At 40.6% G+C, this 16,878-nt stretch overlaps 1 protein-coding gene across 1 annotated transcript in view; it reads left to right on the plus strand.

Annotated features, from left to right (window-relative positions):
- LOC105498461 (Janus kinase 1) overlaps nt 1-16,878 on the plus strand; it is a 237,422-nt gene that overhangs the window by 49,869 nt on the left and 170,675 nt on the right. The window lies entirely within an intron of this gene.

Here is a 16,878-nt window from a genome sequence, read left to right on the forward strand (position 1 = left end):
TACAAAAATTAGTCGAGCGTGGTGGCGGGCATCTGTAATCCCAGCTACTCAGGAGGCTGAGGCAGGAGAATCTCTTGAACCTGGGAGGTGGAGGTTGCAGTGAGATCCCATCACTGCACTCCAGCCTAGGCGACAGGAGCAAGACTCTGTCGAAAAACAAAAAGGCACAGTTCACAATTAAAAATTTTTTCCACTATGATTTCTTCTTTGACCCATGAGTTATTTAGAAGCATGGCTTTAATTTTCCAAACATGGAGATGCTCTGTTTACCTTTTTATTATTGATTTGTAGTTAGATCACATTAGGTCAGAAAACATCTTCTGTATTAATCCTGTAAAATCTGTAGAGGCTTGCTTTAATGACTATGTATGAGTCCATTTTTGAAATATTCTGTGTGGACTTCAGAATTTTTTTCTGCAGTTGTTGAAAGAAATATATATAATCTCTATTAGGTCAGCTTTATTAATCATTATTGTTTGAATCATCTAATGACTTATTTTTATTTTTATTTTTTTTGAGACAGAGTCTCGCTCTGTTGCCCAGGTTGGAGTGCAGTGGGGCAATTTCAGCTCACCGTAACCTCCGCCCCCTGGGTTCAAGCAGGGGGCTTGTGCCTCCTTGTGCTTGTGCCTCAGCGTCCCGAGTAGCTACAGGCTGTGCCACTACGCCCAGCTAATTTTTATATTTTTAGTAGAGATGGAGTTCTGCCATGTTGGCCAGGCTGGTCTCGAACTCCTGAGCTCAGGTGATTCACCTGCCTTGGAGGCCTCCCAAAGTGCTGGGATTACAGGCGTGAGCCACCTCTCCCAGCCTATTTAATGATTTTTCTTCTTGTTCTATCAATTATTGAGAGATGTATTTTTTAATTTCCCATATAATTGTAGATTTGTCCATTTCTCTGTATGGGTCTTCTGATTTTTCTCTTATATAATTTGTGGCTGCACTACTACTTTACATTTCTATGAATTTTCCTATTTGAGATATTTCATGTCAGTTTAGTTATACAGTATTTGTCCTTTTGCATCTAGCTTATATCACTTAGCATATGTCTTCAAGGTTTATCTATGTTGGGGCATATATTAGAACTTCACTCCTGTTTATGTCTGAATAATATTCCATTGTATGTATATACCACATTTTATTCATACATGTGTTTGAAACATGGGTTATTTCCACCTTTTGACTATTGTAAATAATGCTATAATGAACATTGGTATACAAGTACCTGTTTGAATCCCTGCTTTCAATTCTTTGCAATATGTGTATAATACTTTGGAGTGGAATTGCTGGGTCATATGGTAATGCTATTTTTAGCTTTTTGAGGAATTGCCAAATTGTTTTCAATAATGATTTTTTGCTTAAAGTCTATTTTGTGTACTCTTAACATAAGAATGCCAGCTCTTTTGGAGTTATATTTGCAGGGTAGATCTATTTCCATTTTTATATTTCAACCTGTTTGAATATTTATAAATTTTTATCCAGTCTGAGAAGCTTTGTCTTTTAACTGAAGTATTTAATCCATTTATATTTTATTTATTTTAGTTAACTGATATTAGTAACTAATATTTTAAATCTATCACTTTACATTTTGCTTTCTCTTTGCTTTACTTTTATATACTTCTTTTTCTCTTCTTTTTTTGTATTATTTTTATTCCTTTTTTAAACTCTAATAGTTTATAGACTACATTTTGTCTTTTTTTTTTTTTTTTTAGAGTTTAGCCTAACATGTTTATATGTATATATCACCTATTAAGTAAAAAGTTAGTCACTAACGTTGTTCTTGTGCTCAATACCACAAAAACGAAACAGTAACTTCATTTACTCTCTTCTTAATTTGCATGCTTTTATTTTTGTGTATTTATCGTACTTTTTCATCTCATATTACATTGTTATGTTGTGTTATGCACAATTTTGCATTGTTTACATTTATTCATGTACTTACCACTCTCTTTACTCTTCATTCTTTCTTGTACCTCAGAGCATCCATCTAGGATCACATTCTTTCTTCCAGAATGACACCCTTCTGAATTCCTTTTTTTTTTTTTTTTTTTGAGACAGAGTCTCGTTTAGTCGCCCAGGCTGGAGTGCAGTGGCGCGATCTCGGCTCACTGCAAGCTCCGCCTCCCGGGTTCACGCCATTCTCCTGCCTCAGCCTCCCGAGTAGCTGGGACTACAGGCGCCCGCCGCCTCGCCCGGCTAATTTTTTGCATTTTTAGTAGAGACGGGGTTTCACAGTGTTAGCCAGGATGGTCTCGATCTCCTGACCTTGTGATCCACCCGCCTCGGCCTCCCAAAGTGCTGGGATTACAGGCGTGAGCCACCGCGCCCGGCCCTGAATTCCTTTTAACAGCAAAGTCTCTGTGTTTCTATTTGGTTTTGGAAATGTATATATTAATACTATGCCCTCATTCTTGAAAGATTTTTTTCACTAAGAATAGAATAATAGATTATCAATTATTTTCTTTCAACCCATGGAGTATGTTAATGTATTGTCATTTGGCTTCCATTGCAGCTACTGAGAAGTCAGTGGTCTCTCTGCCACTCCTTTGATAATGATCTCCACACTTGTCCTGCCCTCAAATTTTTTCCTTTGGTGTTCGCTTGAATCTGAGTATGAATTTTTCTTTCTTTTTCTCCTTTCTTTCCTTTCCTTTCCCTCCCTCCCATTCTCTCTTTCTTTCTTTTCTTTCTTCCTTCTTTCCTTTTCCTTCTTTTTTCCCTTTCCCTCCCTCCTTTCTTCTTTTTCTTCTTCTCTTTCTGCTCCTGCCCCCTTCCTTCCTGGGATTTGTTTGGTCTTTTGAGTGTGTGAATTAATTTCATTCATAGGTTCTGGAAAAGTTTAGGCCAGTATTCTGCAAATACTGTTTCTGCCATATAATCTCTCTTCTTCTAGTGCTCCAATTAAATATATGTTAGACTTTCTCACTCTATCTTCTATGAATTTTAATTTCTCTTTCATATATTGTATTTCTTTAAATTTCTGTGCTTCATTCTGTAAAATCTTGTGACCCAACCTTCTTGTTCTCTAATTCTCTTTTCAGTTGTATCTAATATGCTGTTAAGCTGCTGGTTTTGGTTTTGCTTTCAATCTCAGTAATGGTAAATTGTATTTCTAGAAGTTTAATTTTATTGTTCTTAAAATTTTGTTGGTCACTTTTTATAGGTTCCAGTATCTTGAAGATATTTTCAAGCTCATCTTTTATTTCTTTAATAATAAATAGTAGGCATAATTTTATAATCTGTGTCTGATAATTCCAGTGTCTGAAGTCTTTTTTTTTTTGAAACAGAGTCTCACTCTGGCACCCAGGCTGGAGTGCAGTGCCTGTCTGAAGTCTTGTTGACTCTATTTCTACTCTTTCCTTTCTTCTAGCTCGCATGTGTGGTGCTTATTATGTATGCTTAGTTGTTTTTTACCAGTACTGCTTATTAACCTTGAAAAATTATTTGTTAAATTAAATACATTGAGACCCAGGATGAGGGTAACTTCTTAAAATGGATTTGTATTTGTGTCTTTGACTCCTAGGGACTTCACCAATATGGCACCAAATTAAATGAAATTTGTGGCTTGAATTGCTTTGGACCACCCTGTGGTTATAACTTCAATAATGCCAGCAAGTGATTACAAATTTTCAAATATGAAATTTTTTCCTCATTGTACTGGTCAGCAGCAGTCCCTTTAGAGCAGAAATTTGGGGAAAATGTAGCCTTTGAATTCCAGTTCTATTGATGGATTTTCTTGTTTCTTTCAGGTTTTTTTTTTTTTTGAGACAGTCTCACTCTGTTGCCCAGGTTGGAATGCAGTGGCATGATCTCGGCTCACTGCCACCTCCGCCTCCCAATTGGAGTGATTCTCCTGCCTCAGCCTCCCCAGTAGCTGTGATTACAGGTGCACACCAGCACACCCAGCTAATTTTTTGTATTCTTAGTAGAGATGGAGTTTCACCATGTTGGGCAGGCTGGTGTCAAACTCCTGACTTCAAGTGATCTGTCCACCTCAGCCTCCCAAAGTGCTGGGATTACAGATGTGAGGCACCACACCGGCCTTTTTTTTTTTTTTTTTTTGGAGACAGAGTCTCGCTGTGTCGCCCAGGCTGGAGTGCAGTGGCATGATCTTGGCTCACTGCAAGCTCCGCCTCCCAGGTTCACGCCATTCTCCTGCTTCAGTCTCTGGAGTAGCTAGGACTACAGGTGGCCGCCACCACACCCAGCTAAATTTTGTTGTATTTTTAGTAGAGACGGGGTTTTCACCATGTTTACCAGGATGGTCTCGATCTCCTGACTTCGTGATCCGTCTGCCTCGGCTTCCCAAAGTGCTGGGATTACAGGTGTGAGCCACTGCCCCCAGGCTTTTTTTTTTTTTTTTTTTTTGAGACAGGGTCTTACTCCTGTCGCTCAGGCTGGAGTACAGTGGTGTGGCACAAACACGTGCAGCCTTGAACTCCTGGGCTGAAGTGATTTTCCTGCCTCAGCCTCCCCAGTAGCTGGGACCACAGGTGCAGACCATCATGCCTAGCTAATTTGGTGAATTTTATTTTGTACTTTCCTCCTTAGGAGTTAGAGGCTCAAATTGGCTGTATTGGCAAATGTCCTCAGGGCAAAAGTGACTTCGGTATTCAGTATACCTTAGATTTTGTGCTGCTGATTCCTTACTGTCTTATGAGTACTTTGATACTTCTAATTTTATTTCTAATAATTATTTTAATATTTGATACTCGATCTTCAATCTAACATTCTTAGTTGTCAGTTTCTATAGTCAGGTGACTGGAGTGAGCTGCCCTAGGCTGGCTCCTGGACTGGTGTCCACTGAGGCCTCACAGGTGAGCTCTTTATCGTCTTCTGCTGGTATCTTTACTCAGCAGCTGGGGTATTTCCTAGGATGGTCCTTTTTCTCTACTTGGTCAGGATCTTAGACCTCAGACCTCAGACGACTCAGACCACCATGGTTCTCACCAGCGCTATAGGCCTGTTTGAGTCTCGGCCACAGCTTCTGTTCAACAACTTCCTCTCCACTTCTGCTGTGGGGTCACTTGAACCTCCCCATGACAGAGCCGTTATCTCTCAGCTGAGCTGGGTTCTGTGTTCTCCACCAGAGATGCAGGAACATCTGAGTGCCTTTCACATCACACAGGAGCTAACAGGTGCCCACACTGGGCCCTCTTTTCCTGACTCCTCTATTTTGCTCTCTTTCCTCTTCTGGGCCTACCCAATTGTACTGCTGACTCACCTTAACTAGTGATTTCCTTCTGGAATCCCAAATGGGAAATAGAAGAGAAACCCCTCAGGCCTTAGCCTTCCCCTCAATCAGTCTAAAACACCTTCCTTCCCTGGGATTTATTCCTGGCATCGAGAGAACTTTTTATTACCTAGTTTTCCTAACTCCACTTCCCTTCTTCTCCCTGCCATCCACTAGAACAGGAAGAGGTTCAGACATTCCACTTCCTCAACGTCTTATCCTTGCTCCATCCTGGGACAGCGAGCTCAATGGTCTAGTCATCACAGTGAAAAAATGTGTCTCCTTATACTATAAAAGAAACTATGATCTAGTTTACCAGGTATAACCTTCGATATGTCAGTGGTAGTAAAAGGAATCTGGAAAATATATTTTCTTACCTTTCTTCTGGCTTTCTAAGTAACTATTTCAATGAAAAATCCTATTTTGGATATCAGAAGCTGGTTTTTTGTTTTTTGTTGGTGGTGGTTTGTTTTTTGAGACAGGGTGTTGCTCTGCCACCCAGGCTGCTACAGCTTCAATCTCCCAGGCTCAACTGATCCTCCTGCCTCAGCCTCCCAAGTAGCTGGGACTACTGGCATGCACCACCACACCCAGCTTATTTTTTGATTTTTTGCAGAAATGAGGTCTCACAATGTGGCTCAGGCTGGTCTCAAACTCCTGAGCTCAATCAGTCCTCCTGCCTTGGCCTACCAAAGTGCTGAGATTATAGGCATAAGCCACTGTGTGCAGCCAGAAGCTGATTTTTAACTCTCCCTTTTAAAATTTTTACTTTGACAGTTCTAATCCCACCCTCCACACACTGCCCCCGGGCAAATGAATGCTTTTGGTCTACTAAAGAAAAGATCATATACATGAAAATGAAAAAGAAAAAAGCACATTAATATGTTTCATAAATATTCAAGTTGTGAATATAAACATATATATTATTACTATTATTTTAGAGATAGAGTCTGTCTCTGTTACCCAGGCTTGAGTGCAGTGGTGCAATTGTAGCTTACTACAGCCTCAAAGTGCTGGATGGCCTTGAAGTAGGAAAATAGCTTCCTCCCACCTCAACCTCCCAAGTAGGTAGGACTACAGGCACGCCACCATGGCTGGCTAGTTTATTTACTAATTTTTTTTAAGAGACAGGGTCTCACTTTATTGCCCAGCTGGTCTCAAACTGCTAACCTCAAGCAATTCCTCTGCTTTGGCTTCCCAGAATGTTCGGATTACAGGTGTGAGCCACCATGCCTGGCCATCTATTTTTTTTAAAATAAAGAATATTTGTATTGGTTATCTATTGCAGTGTAACAAATTGCCCCAATGTTTAGTGACTTCGAACAATGAACAGTTATTATTTTACAGTTTCTAAAGGTTACAAAATTGGTAGGAGCTTAACTGGATGATACAGTCCAGAGGAAAGCTGGGCTGCAGTCATCAGAAGGCATGACTGAGGCGGGAGGATCAACTTCCAAGCTCATCCATGTGGCTGTTAGCAGGAGGCCTTAGTTTCTTGCTGGCTGTTGGCTGGAGGCCTCAGTTTCTCACCACGTAGGCCTCTCCCCATGACGTGGCAACTGGTTGCCCTCAGAGCAAGCATTCTGAGGGCAGGAGGACAATGGAGAAAGGGGGAGAGAGAGAGAGAGAATGTGCATGCGAGAGAGAGCACAAGCGCAAGAGAGAGCAGGAAGCCACAGTGCCTTGTATGTCCTAGTCTCTGAAGTCACACAATGTCACTTTTGCTTTATTCTATCCATTAGAAGTGAGTCACTAAATCCAGCCCATACCCAAGGGGAGGGCAATTAGATTCTACCTCTTAAAGAGAGTGCCAAAAAACTTGTGGACAATTTAAACCACCACAGCATTCAAAATTGCCCACTTCCTGTGTGCCAAAGTATAAAACTAGGATATAGCAGCAACAAACTGGAGATTACTTGCATGATGGCATCGAAAGTCTAGTGGGTATATGAGCATGAAAATAATCCATTGCAGTGTACTAAGATAGGGGTCCTAGTTTTCTCTCATGTGACATGGGGGACAGTAGGTTTGGGGGCACATGACTCAATATAAAAATGCTTTTGCATAAGTGTAATTTAGCAAAGGGGATCAAGAGCTGAGATGTAAGAGCCAGAATCCCAGCTCTGCCACTTACTGGCAATGTGACCATGGGCCAGTAAGTCATCCTTTCTGTACCTCAGTTTCCTCATCAGTAAGATGGGAGAATGACAGTATTTATCTGATAGGGTCTTTGTGAGAATTAAATGAGTTAGCATATATAAAAGGCTAAACATATGTCTGGATCGTAGCAGGTGTTAGTTATCAATTGTAAACTGCCAGCCACTTCAGAAATGGCAGGTATTATTATTCTAATTTTGAAACTAGGTACATGTCCTTTTCCCTCTCTTATTGAAAATGGAATTAACTTTCTTCCTAATTTAATTATTTTTCATTTCCAGTAAGTTTCCCAATGTAATTTAATTTTTAATGATACATTTGTACTTTTTTCTTTTTAAGCATTTAACAAATGTCATAAAATGTAAATGTCACTCTTTACCTCCACCCCCACCCGCTCATCAATTCCACTTCCTTCCCCAGAGGAAACCACTTTAACAGTTTCATGAATGTTCTTTTAGAAATGTTTCTGCCTATTTAAAAGCTATGTATTTTTGAAATATTTTAACATAAATGGAATCAAACTATGCATATCATCCTATGCAATTTTTTTCTGTAATTAACAGATCTTTTTATCTTAGTGATTATAGCTTTACATCATTCCTTTTAATGACTGTATTAAATTCTGCAGGATGGCTATAGCATAAGTGCTTTAACCATTCTTCTATCGGTGGACATTCAGGTTGTTTCTAACATTTTATTATAAACAACTGTGTAGTGAGCATAAGCATTTAAATATATTTCCTAACCTTCAAAGATTTTGTGAATATGTTTTCAGTTAAGACTTGTTACAAGGGGCCAGGTGCAGTGGCTCACGCCTGTAATCCCAGCACTTCTGGAGGCCAAGACGGAAGGTTTGCTTGAGCCCAGGAGTTTGAGACCAGACTTGGCAACATAGGAAGACCCCTGTCTCTACAAAAGATTTAAAAATTAGCCAGGCACGTGGTATGCACCTGTAGCCCCAGCTACTTGAGAGGTTGAGCTGGGAGGGTCGCTTAAGCCCAGGGAGGCTGAGGCTGCAATAAGCTGTGATCATGCCACTGTACTCCAGCCAGGGCAAGAGTGAGACCCTGCCACGAAAAAGGAAGAAGAAGAAGGAGGAGGAGGAGGAGGAGGAGGAGGAAGAGAAGGAGGAGGAAGAAGAAGAAGACAACGACGACGACTACTAGTTATTTGAACCTGTACAGCTATAAGGAAATGTCAGCGGGGCATGCTGGTTCATGCCTGTAATTTCAACACTTTGGGAGGCCTTAGTGGGAGCATCACTTGAGGCCAGGATTTTGAGACCAGCCTGAGAAACATAATGAGACCCTGTCTCTTAAAAAAAAAAAAAAAGAACTTCATAGAAAATTTAAACCTTTTAGTTTGACATTCAGGAATTTCTCTAATGTGACCTCAAACTATTTCTCCAATTTAATCTCTTAGTACTTTTGCATAAACTCATATGTATCAAGCTGCAAATTGCCCTACTCAATGTTACTAGGATACACCATACATATATCTGTCTTCAGGCTTTTGCCTGGGCTTTTCTCCTTGCTTTCCTGCTCCCCTGGGCTTTTCTGTCCTACACTTCTGTAGTGGGTGATCATTAGGTGGTCTGTCCATCCCACAGGGGTGGCTTCCTGGATTCCCACCCTAATCATAGTTGGTTGGATCAGGGGTTGTCACCAAACCCAAGCTGTGCTAATCACAATCTAAATTTCCTGGGAACTTAGAAATCATAAATAAGAGGCCGGGCATGGTGGCTCACTCCTGTAATCCCAACACTTTGGGAGGCTGAGGCAGGTGGATCACCTGAGGTCAGGAGTTCGACACCAGCCTGGATAACATGGTGAAACTTGTTTCTACTAAAAATGCAAAAATTAGCCAAGCATGGTGGCGCACACCTGTAACCCCAGCTACTCAGGAGGCTGAGGCAGGAGAATCACTTGAACCCAGGAGGCAGAGGTTGCAGTGAGCCAAGATCGTGCCATTGCACTTCAGCCTGGATGACAGAGGAAAACTCTGTCTCAAAAAGAAAAAAAAAAATCATACCTGTAATCCCAGCACTTTGGGAGGCCGAGGTGGGCAGATCAGGAGTTCGAGACCAGCCTGACCAACATGGAGAAACCCCGTCTCTATTAAAAATGCCAAAAATTAGCTGAGCATGGTGGCATGCACCTGTAGTCCCAGTTACTTGGGAGGCCGAGGCAAGAGAATTGCTTGAACCTAGGAGGCGAAGGTTGTGATGAGCCATGATTGCACCATTGCACTCCAGCCTGGGTGACAAGAGCAAAACTCCATCTCAAAAAAAAAAAAAAAAACAAGAAAGATAGAAATAAGAGTAGGGATCAGCCTCTCTCCAGGTGACCAGACCTGGATCACCACAGGAGTGATGGGGTGGTTATCTGATCCATGGGATCCAGACACACAGGCAAAGTTGCCTGATAAAGAACAAGAATAAGACAGACCTACAGAGAGAAGACAAGAGACCAAGTCTGGATGTTTCTCCAGTATGGCACCCGGATCTTCTTGCTTTCTGGAACCCACCTACAGGCCTGCCTTGGGTTCTATCAAATACTGGGCTTCCTGAAGTTGTCTTTGTCCTATTTACATTCATAAAAGTGAGTCTGATTGTGTCTTCCTTTAAGCGCTTATCCAGTTACTTTTGATCTGTGAAGCTTCCTTGACTACCCAAGCCCCAGGCTGAACTTGTGTGCTTGGCTATTATTAGGTCCACTCAGTTGGAACTTAAACTACTGATTTTCATCACTTTGTTTCAAAATCATGATTATCTGACATTACTGGGCAAACAGGAACTGTAGATAAGGAAGATAAGGATTAACATTTTTTTCCTTTTAAAAATGTTAATCATCTTAGATGGAACTTTCTAAGGTCAGATGACAAAACTTACTTAGCTTATTAAATTGAGTGCATTACTATTTAATAATTTCTCGATGGGTCAAGGTAAATATTATGAAGATCAAATACTTTATATACAAGGCATAATTCAGTGAATCTACAGGTTAAGCTAATATGGCAAGTACCTGCTACTGAAACAACAAAATAAGGCCCCTGTTTGAGAAAGGGAAATATGAAATCAGATATATGAGTTCCCCTGTAAGAATGGAAACTGGGCTGGGTGTGGTGGTTTATACCTGTAATCCCAGTGCTTTGGGAGGCCAAGATGGGAGGATTATTTGAGGCCAGGTGTTCAAGATCAGCCTGGGCAACACAGCAAGACCCCATCTCTACAAAATATAAACAAATTAGCCATGCATTGTGGCAAGTACCTGTAGTCCCACCTACTCAGGAGGCTGAGGCAGGAGGATCCCTTGAGCACAGGAGCTCAAGGTTATAGTAAGCTATGAGAGTATCACTGCACTCCAGCCTGGGCAAAAGAGTAAGACCACATCTTTAAAAAATAAAAAAGAAGAAAGAATGGAAGCCATTTTAATTAAAGAAAAGCCACGAAGCGAATCACCTAGACCTGAAGATATTTTCCAATTCAGATACTGTCCTGTAAAATATTTCAGTCTGTGTGGATGGGAAAGCTAAGTTTATGACATAGTGAACTACTAAAAAAACCTTAAGAGATTCATCAATTAGTTTACCAAATACAATTTGAGTTTACCAAACTCAACTCTCCATTATAAGAAACAGATACTTCTCTATTATTTCTTCACACTTATGTGAAGAGGTAAAATCTCTCTTGCTTAGAAAGCCCATATTTATTGTTTACTTTTATGTTAGTGTGGGCATAATGGTTAGTGAAACATTTAATTGTGAGATGTCCTAAAATGGGTGTGACTGGTGTCTGAGCATGACAGTTCACAAATTGTATTTACTGCTTAACTTACAATAATCTTATTTGATTTGGTTTGGTTTAGAGCTAAGAGCTAAGACTCTTGTTCCCAACTATAAAACCTCTAGTATAATTTATTTCTGTGTTGTTTTTGTTTGTTTGTTTGTTTTGAAACAAGGTCTCACTCTGTTGCCCAGGCTGGAGTGCAGTGGTGCAATCTTAGCTCACTGGAGCCTGGACCACGCACCTCCCCCTGCCCCTCCCCCCGCCAGACTCAAGTGATCCTTCCACCTCAGCTTCCACAGTAGCACCCCCATACCTGGCTAACAGATGGGGTCTCATCATGTTGTCCAGGCTGGTCTCGAACTCCTGAGCTCAAGCATTCTGCCTGCTTGACCTCTCAAATTGTTGGGATTACAGACATGAGCCACCGTGCCTGGCCAATATTTGTTTTATTTCTAATTGAATAGATTTTTTTTTAAGTCACCATACTCACATAGCAACGTATAAGACAAAAATGTACATTTTAAAGAATAAAAATAAAGTGAGCATTCTGTTTAACCTCTTCCAGGTTAAGAAGTATTTAGAATATAGTCCATGTTGCAGAAATTCCCTGTGTAGGCCTCCTCAGTTGCTCACCTCTCCCTACACCACCAAGATAATCAATGTTCTGATTTTTAGGATCATTATTCCCTTGGTTGTTTTTAGCTTCAGCACCTGTGTGCATCCCTAAACAAAATAGTGTTAAGTTTTATTAATATTTAGTTTTAGTGCACTCCAGCCTGGGCCACTTAATATAAACAGAATCGTAGTGTAGTTTTCTTTTCTTTTATTTTTGAGATGGAGTCTCGCTCTCTGTCACCCAGGCTGGGGTGCAGTGGCGCAATCTCGGCTCACTGCAAGCTCCGCCTGCTGCGTTCACACCATTCTCGTGCCTCAGCCTCCTGAGTAGCTGGGACTACAGGCGCCCACCACCACACCCGGCTAATTTTCTGTATTTTTAATAGAGACGGGGTTTCACCATGTTAGCCAGGATGGTCTCGATCTCCTGACCTCGTGATCTGCCCACCTCGGCCTCCCAAAGTGCTGGGATTACAGGCATGAGCCACCGCACCCAGCCCATAGTGTATGTTTTCTTCTGTGACTTGCTTCTCTCAACATTTTGTTCCTGTCGTCTATATTGATGTGCGTAGATGTTAGTTCTTTTTTCTTTTTTTTTTTAGACAGGATCTCACTCACCCAGGCTGGAGTGTAGTGGCATGATCTCAGCTCACTGCAGCCTCCACCGCCTGGGCTCAATTGATCTTCCCATCTCAGCCTCCCAAGTAGCTGGGACTGCAGGCACGTGCCACCACACCTGGATAATTTTTGTATTTTTTGTAGACAGGGGATTTTGCTATGTTGCCCAGGTTGGTCTTGAACTCCTGAGCTCAAGTGATCTACCCGCCTCCACCTCTCAAAGTGCTGGGATTATAGCCATCAGCCACTGTGCCTGCTTAGTTCTTTATTTTCACTGCTGTGTAGCAGTATCCCCTTTAATGAGTACATGAGACTATATATTGTATTTTTGTTGGACATTTGGATTGCTTCCAGTTTTTTATTATGAACAATGCTGCTATGAACATTCAAGTACATGTTTCCTACTGCAATAATTCCTCTAGGGTATATAACTGGGGGCAGAATTGCAAAGTCATAGGATATATACATGTTCAATCTTTCTAGGTAATGCCAAACTGTTTTTCAGAGTACTTGTACAAATTTACAAGCTTACTAGCAGTGTATAAAATTCCCATCATTCCACAGCATTTTCCTTATTTGAAATTGTCAGGCTTACTTGTATTTATGTGTTGGGTATGCAAAAATATTTCAATGTGGTTCTACTTGGCATTTTCCTTCTTACTCACAAGGTTGAGCATCTTTTCATATGTTTATGATGATTTGAGTTTCCTCTTTTATAAGGTACCTGTTTTAATCTTTTTCCCATTTTCCTACCTTGTGTTAGTCTGTCATTGACTCACAAATTTTTTTTTTTTTGTTTGTTTGTTTTGTTTTGTTTGAGATGGAGCCTCCCTCTGTCGCCTAGGCTGGAATGCAGTGGCATGATTTCAGCTTACTGCAAACTCCGCCTCCCGGGTTTAAGCAATTCTTCTGCCTCCACCTCCCCAGTAGCTGGGATGGCGGGAGATGTGCGCCACCATGCCTGCTAATTTTTGTATTTTTAGTAGAGACGGGGTTTCACCATATTCGCCAGGCTGGTCTTGAACCTTGTGATCCGCCCGCCTCGGCCTCCCAAAGCGCTGGGATTACAAACGTGAGCCCCGCACCTGGGCAATTATATATCTTTTCCCAATTGATGGTAGGTGTTATATTAAGAGTTTTGATGAATAAATATTCTCAGTTTTAATGTACTCTAGTTTACCAATCTTTTATTTTATGGCGAGTGTATTTTGTGTCTTATTTAGGAAAACTTTCCTGCCTCAAGGTAACACATATTTTCTCCCATATTATTTTCTAAGATTTTTACAATTTTGCCAGATTTTTAATTCACCTGGGAATTATTCCTATGTATGGTATAAAGTAAGGGTCCAATTTCATTTTTGTGACTATGGATACCCAATCATCCCAGCACCATTTACTGAAAGTTTCTTTTATCTTTCTCCTTTATTCTTTAGTGCCTCCATTTATATATGAGTGATTAAGTCTGGGTTCTCTCTTCAAATTCATTGATTTTTTTTTATATCCCTCACCAATACTTATTTATATCTTCATTATTATGACTTTTAAAATTTTAATATCTGGAATGGCAAGTCCCCTAACTTATTCTTCTGCAAGATCATCTTGGCTAATTTTGGCCCTTTGCACTTCCATATACATTTTATAATTAAGTTGTCAAGTTCCATCAAAAAGTCTGCTGGGATTTTAATTGGAATTGCAATCAAATCTATAGGTCAATTGGAGATAACTCACATATTTTTAAAGAATTAATTGATTTTCCCTTTATTTCTAGTTGACACAGTACGTATTTATTGGATACAATGATATTTCAGGACATGTGTACAATGTGCAATGATCAAATCTGGGTAATTAGCATATCAATCACCTTGAAGATTTTCTTTATGTTGTGAACATTCAAAAGTCTTCTAGTTTCTTGGAAAAAATACATTAAATTATTGTTACCCATATGCACCCTATAGTGCTATAGAACACTAGAACTTATTCCTCTCATCCAGCTGTAAATTTGTATTTGTTATGTAACCTCTCATCATCTTCCCCTCCCACTACCCTTCCTGGCCTCTAATAACCACAGAGAATTCACTTTTTTTTTTTTTTAAGATGGCATTTTGCTCTTGTTGTCCAGGCTAGAGAGGAATGGCACGATCTTGGCTCACTTCAACCTCTGCCTCCTGGGTTCAAGTGATTCTTCTGCCTCAGCCTCCCCAGTAGCTGGGATTACAGGTGCGTGCCACCACGCCCTGCTAATTTTTGTATTTTTAGTAGAGATGGGGCTTCACCATGTTGGCCAGGCTAGTCTTGAACTCCTGACCTTAGGTGATCCACCTGCCTCGGCCTCCCAAAGTGCTGGGACTATAGGCATGAGCCACGGTGCCTGGCTCAAATTCACATTTTTAACTGTTATTTTCTGGCCAGATACAGCGACTCATGCCTGTAATCCCAGCATTTTGGGAGGCCAAGGCAGGAGGACTGCTTGAGCCCAGGAGTTTGGTACCAGCTTGGGCAACATAGGGAGACCCTGTCTCTACAAAAAACAAAAATAAATTAGCCAGGCGTGGTGGCTTGTGCCTATACTCTTACCTACTTAGGAGGCTGAGGTGAGAGGATCACTTGAGCCCAGAGGTTGAGGCTGCGTTGAACTGATCACACCACTGCACTCCAGCCCAGGTGACAGAGCAAGACCTGTCTCAAAAAATAAAAATAAAAATAAATAAATGTTGCCTTCCAATCCATAAACATGGATGATGACATTGATAGATATCATCTTATAGTTAAATTAATGTTGATAGCAATTGAAATTGTCCTGAAATAATTTCTCAGCAAAAAAGTTTCAACATCAATTTTGTAGTGGTGTTGAATGAAATATATAGTATGTTAAAAAGTATTATTTGCATTCACAATGGTTGTTATTTTTAAAATCTGACTTGGAACAGATAGTTTTTTGGCTTTTAAAATTTTTTTTTAGACAAGATCTTACTCTGTGGCCCAGGCTGGAGTGCAGTGGTGCAATCATGGCTCACTGCACCCTTGACTTCCCAGGCCTAACCAATATTCCCACCTCAGCCTCTCGAGTAGCAGGGACTACAGGTGAGTGCCACCATGCCTGGGTAGTTTTTTGCAGAGATAAGGTCTCCCTATTCAAGACCTAGGCTGGTCTTGAGCTCCTAAGCTCAAGTGATCCTCCCACCTTGGCCTCTCAAAGTACTGGGATTACAGTACTGAGCCAACATGCCTGGCATTGGAAAAGACAGTTTTCGTGTGATAAAAATGCTTTTGGTTTGTTTGTTTCTTGAGTTCTGATTCAGTAACCTGGTATAATGACAAACTAGAAATCACAGTATGGAAAAAATATAGGAGATGATGCTTTGATATCAGGAATATTGTGGATTATCAAACTAAAATTAACAGATTCTATTTAGCCTCCTAGAATTTCAAAAATTTATGGACATTAGTATACATCCCTACCTTCATGATATCAGAAATGAAGGGTAGTGAAGAAAGCAGAGTTAAAGATGAGAATTGTCTCCATTTCAGAACGTATTTAGCTGAAATGAGACATTTCACAATTTGGTCTTCTGGTCTGCTCATCACCAGAAGCCCCAGCTTCTTCCTGGATAAGAACTTGTACTTGGATTTTATTATTATAACCACATTGTAATTATGGTGGAAACATCATGGACAACACATAAAAGAATTTTTACTCATGATCCCTACTTATAGTCTTGATTCCCTTTGATCGTCACATCTACTTGTTTTGCAATTTTGGTCCCTAAATCAGACATTTGGTATAGTTGGTCAGCCTAGAAACATCAAAGACAACAAGCTATCTAGCTATTTGTAAGATTGTCATTGAAGTCCCTTGTGTTTGCACAGATTGCATCTGTCTATTCTGAAAGATGAGCAACAAATCCAATCAAAGCCTGAGTGAAATAACTGACAATCTTAAAGCAACCCTGATGGTCACTCATGAGTCCAGCAGTTTCTATGCAGAGCACCAAACACTTTACTTACAAAAGTAAGGTTAGTGGGAGCTTGGTATTTTCCATATCATCTTGGAGAAGCACTGTTTTGCTTATTCTGTTTCCTCCTCCTTTTCCTCCTTTTCTTTACATATTTTGTGTGAATAAGAAAGTACTATTGGTTGGACAGGTTGGCTCATGCCTGTAATCCCAGCACTTTGGGAGGCCGAGGCAGGTGGATCACCTGAGGTCAGGAGTTTGAAACCAGCCTGGCCAACATGGTGAAACCCCGTCTCTACTAAAATACAAAAATTAGTCAGGCATAGTGGTGCACACTTGTAATCCCAGCTACTCGGGAGGCTGAGGCAGGAGAGTCAGTTGATCCCAGGAGACAGAGGTTGCAGTGAGCTGAGATCGTGCCACTGCGCTCCAGCCTGGGTGACAGACCAAGAATATGTCTCAAAACACAAAACAAAACAAAAAAGTGTTATTTACAGGAATAAGAACTAAAATGC

This window comes from Macaca nemestrina, chromosome 1, assembly GCF_043159975.1.
Source record: "Macaca nemestrina isolate mMacNem1 chromosome 1, mMacNem.hap1, whole genome shotgun sequence".
Classification (NCBI taxonomy): Eukaryota; Metazoa; Chordata; class Mammalia; order Primates; family Cercopithecidae; genus Macaca; species Macaca nemestrina.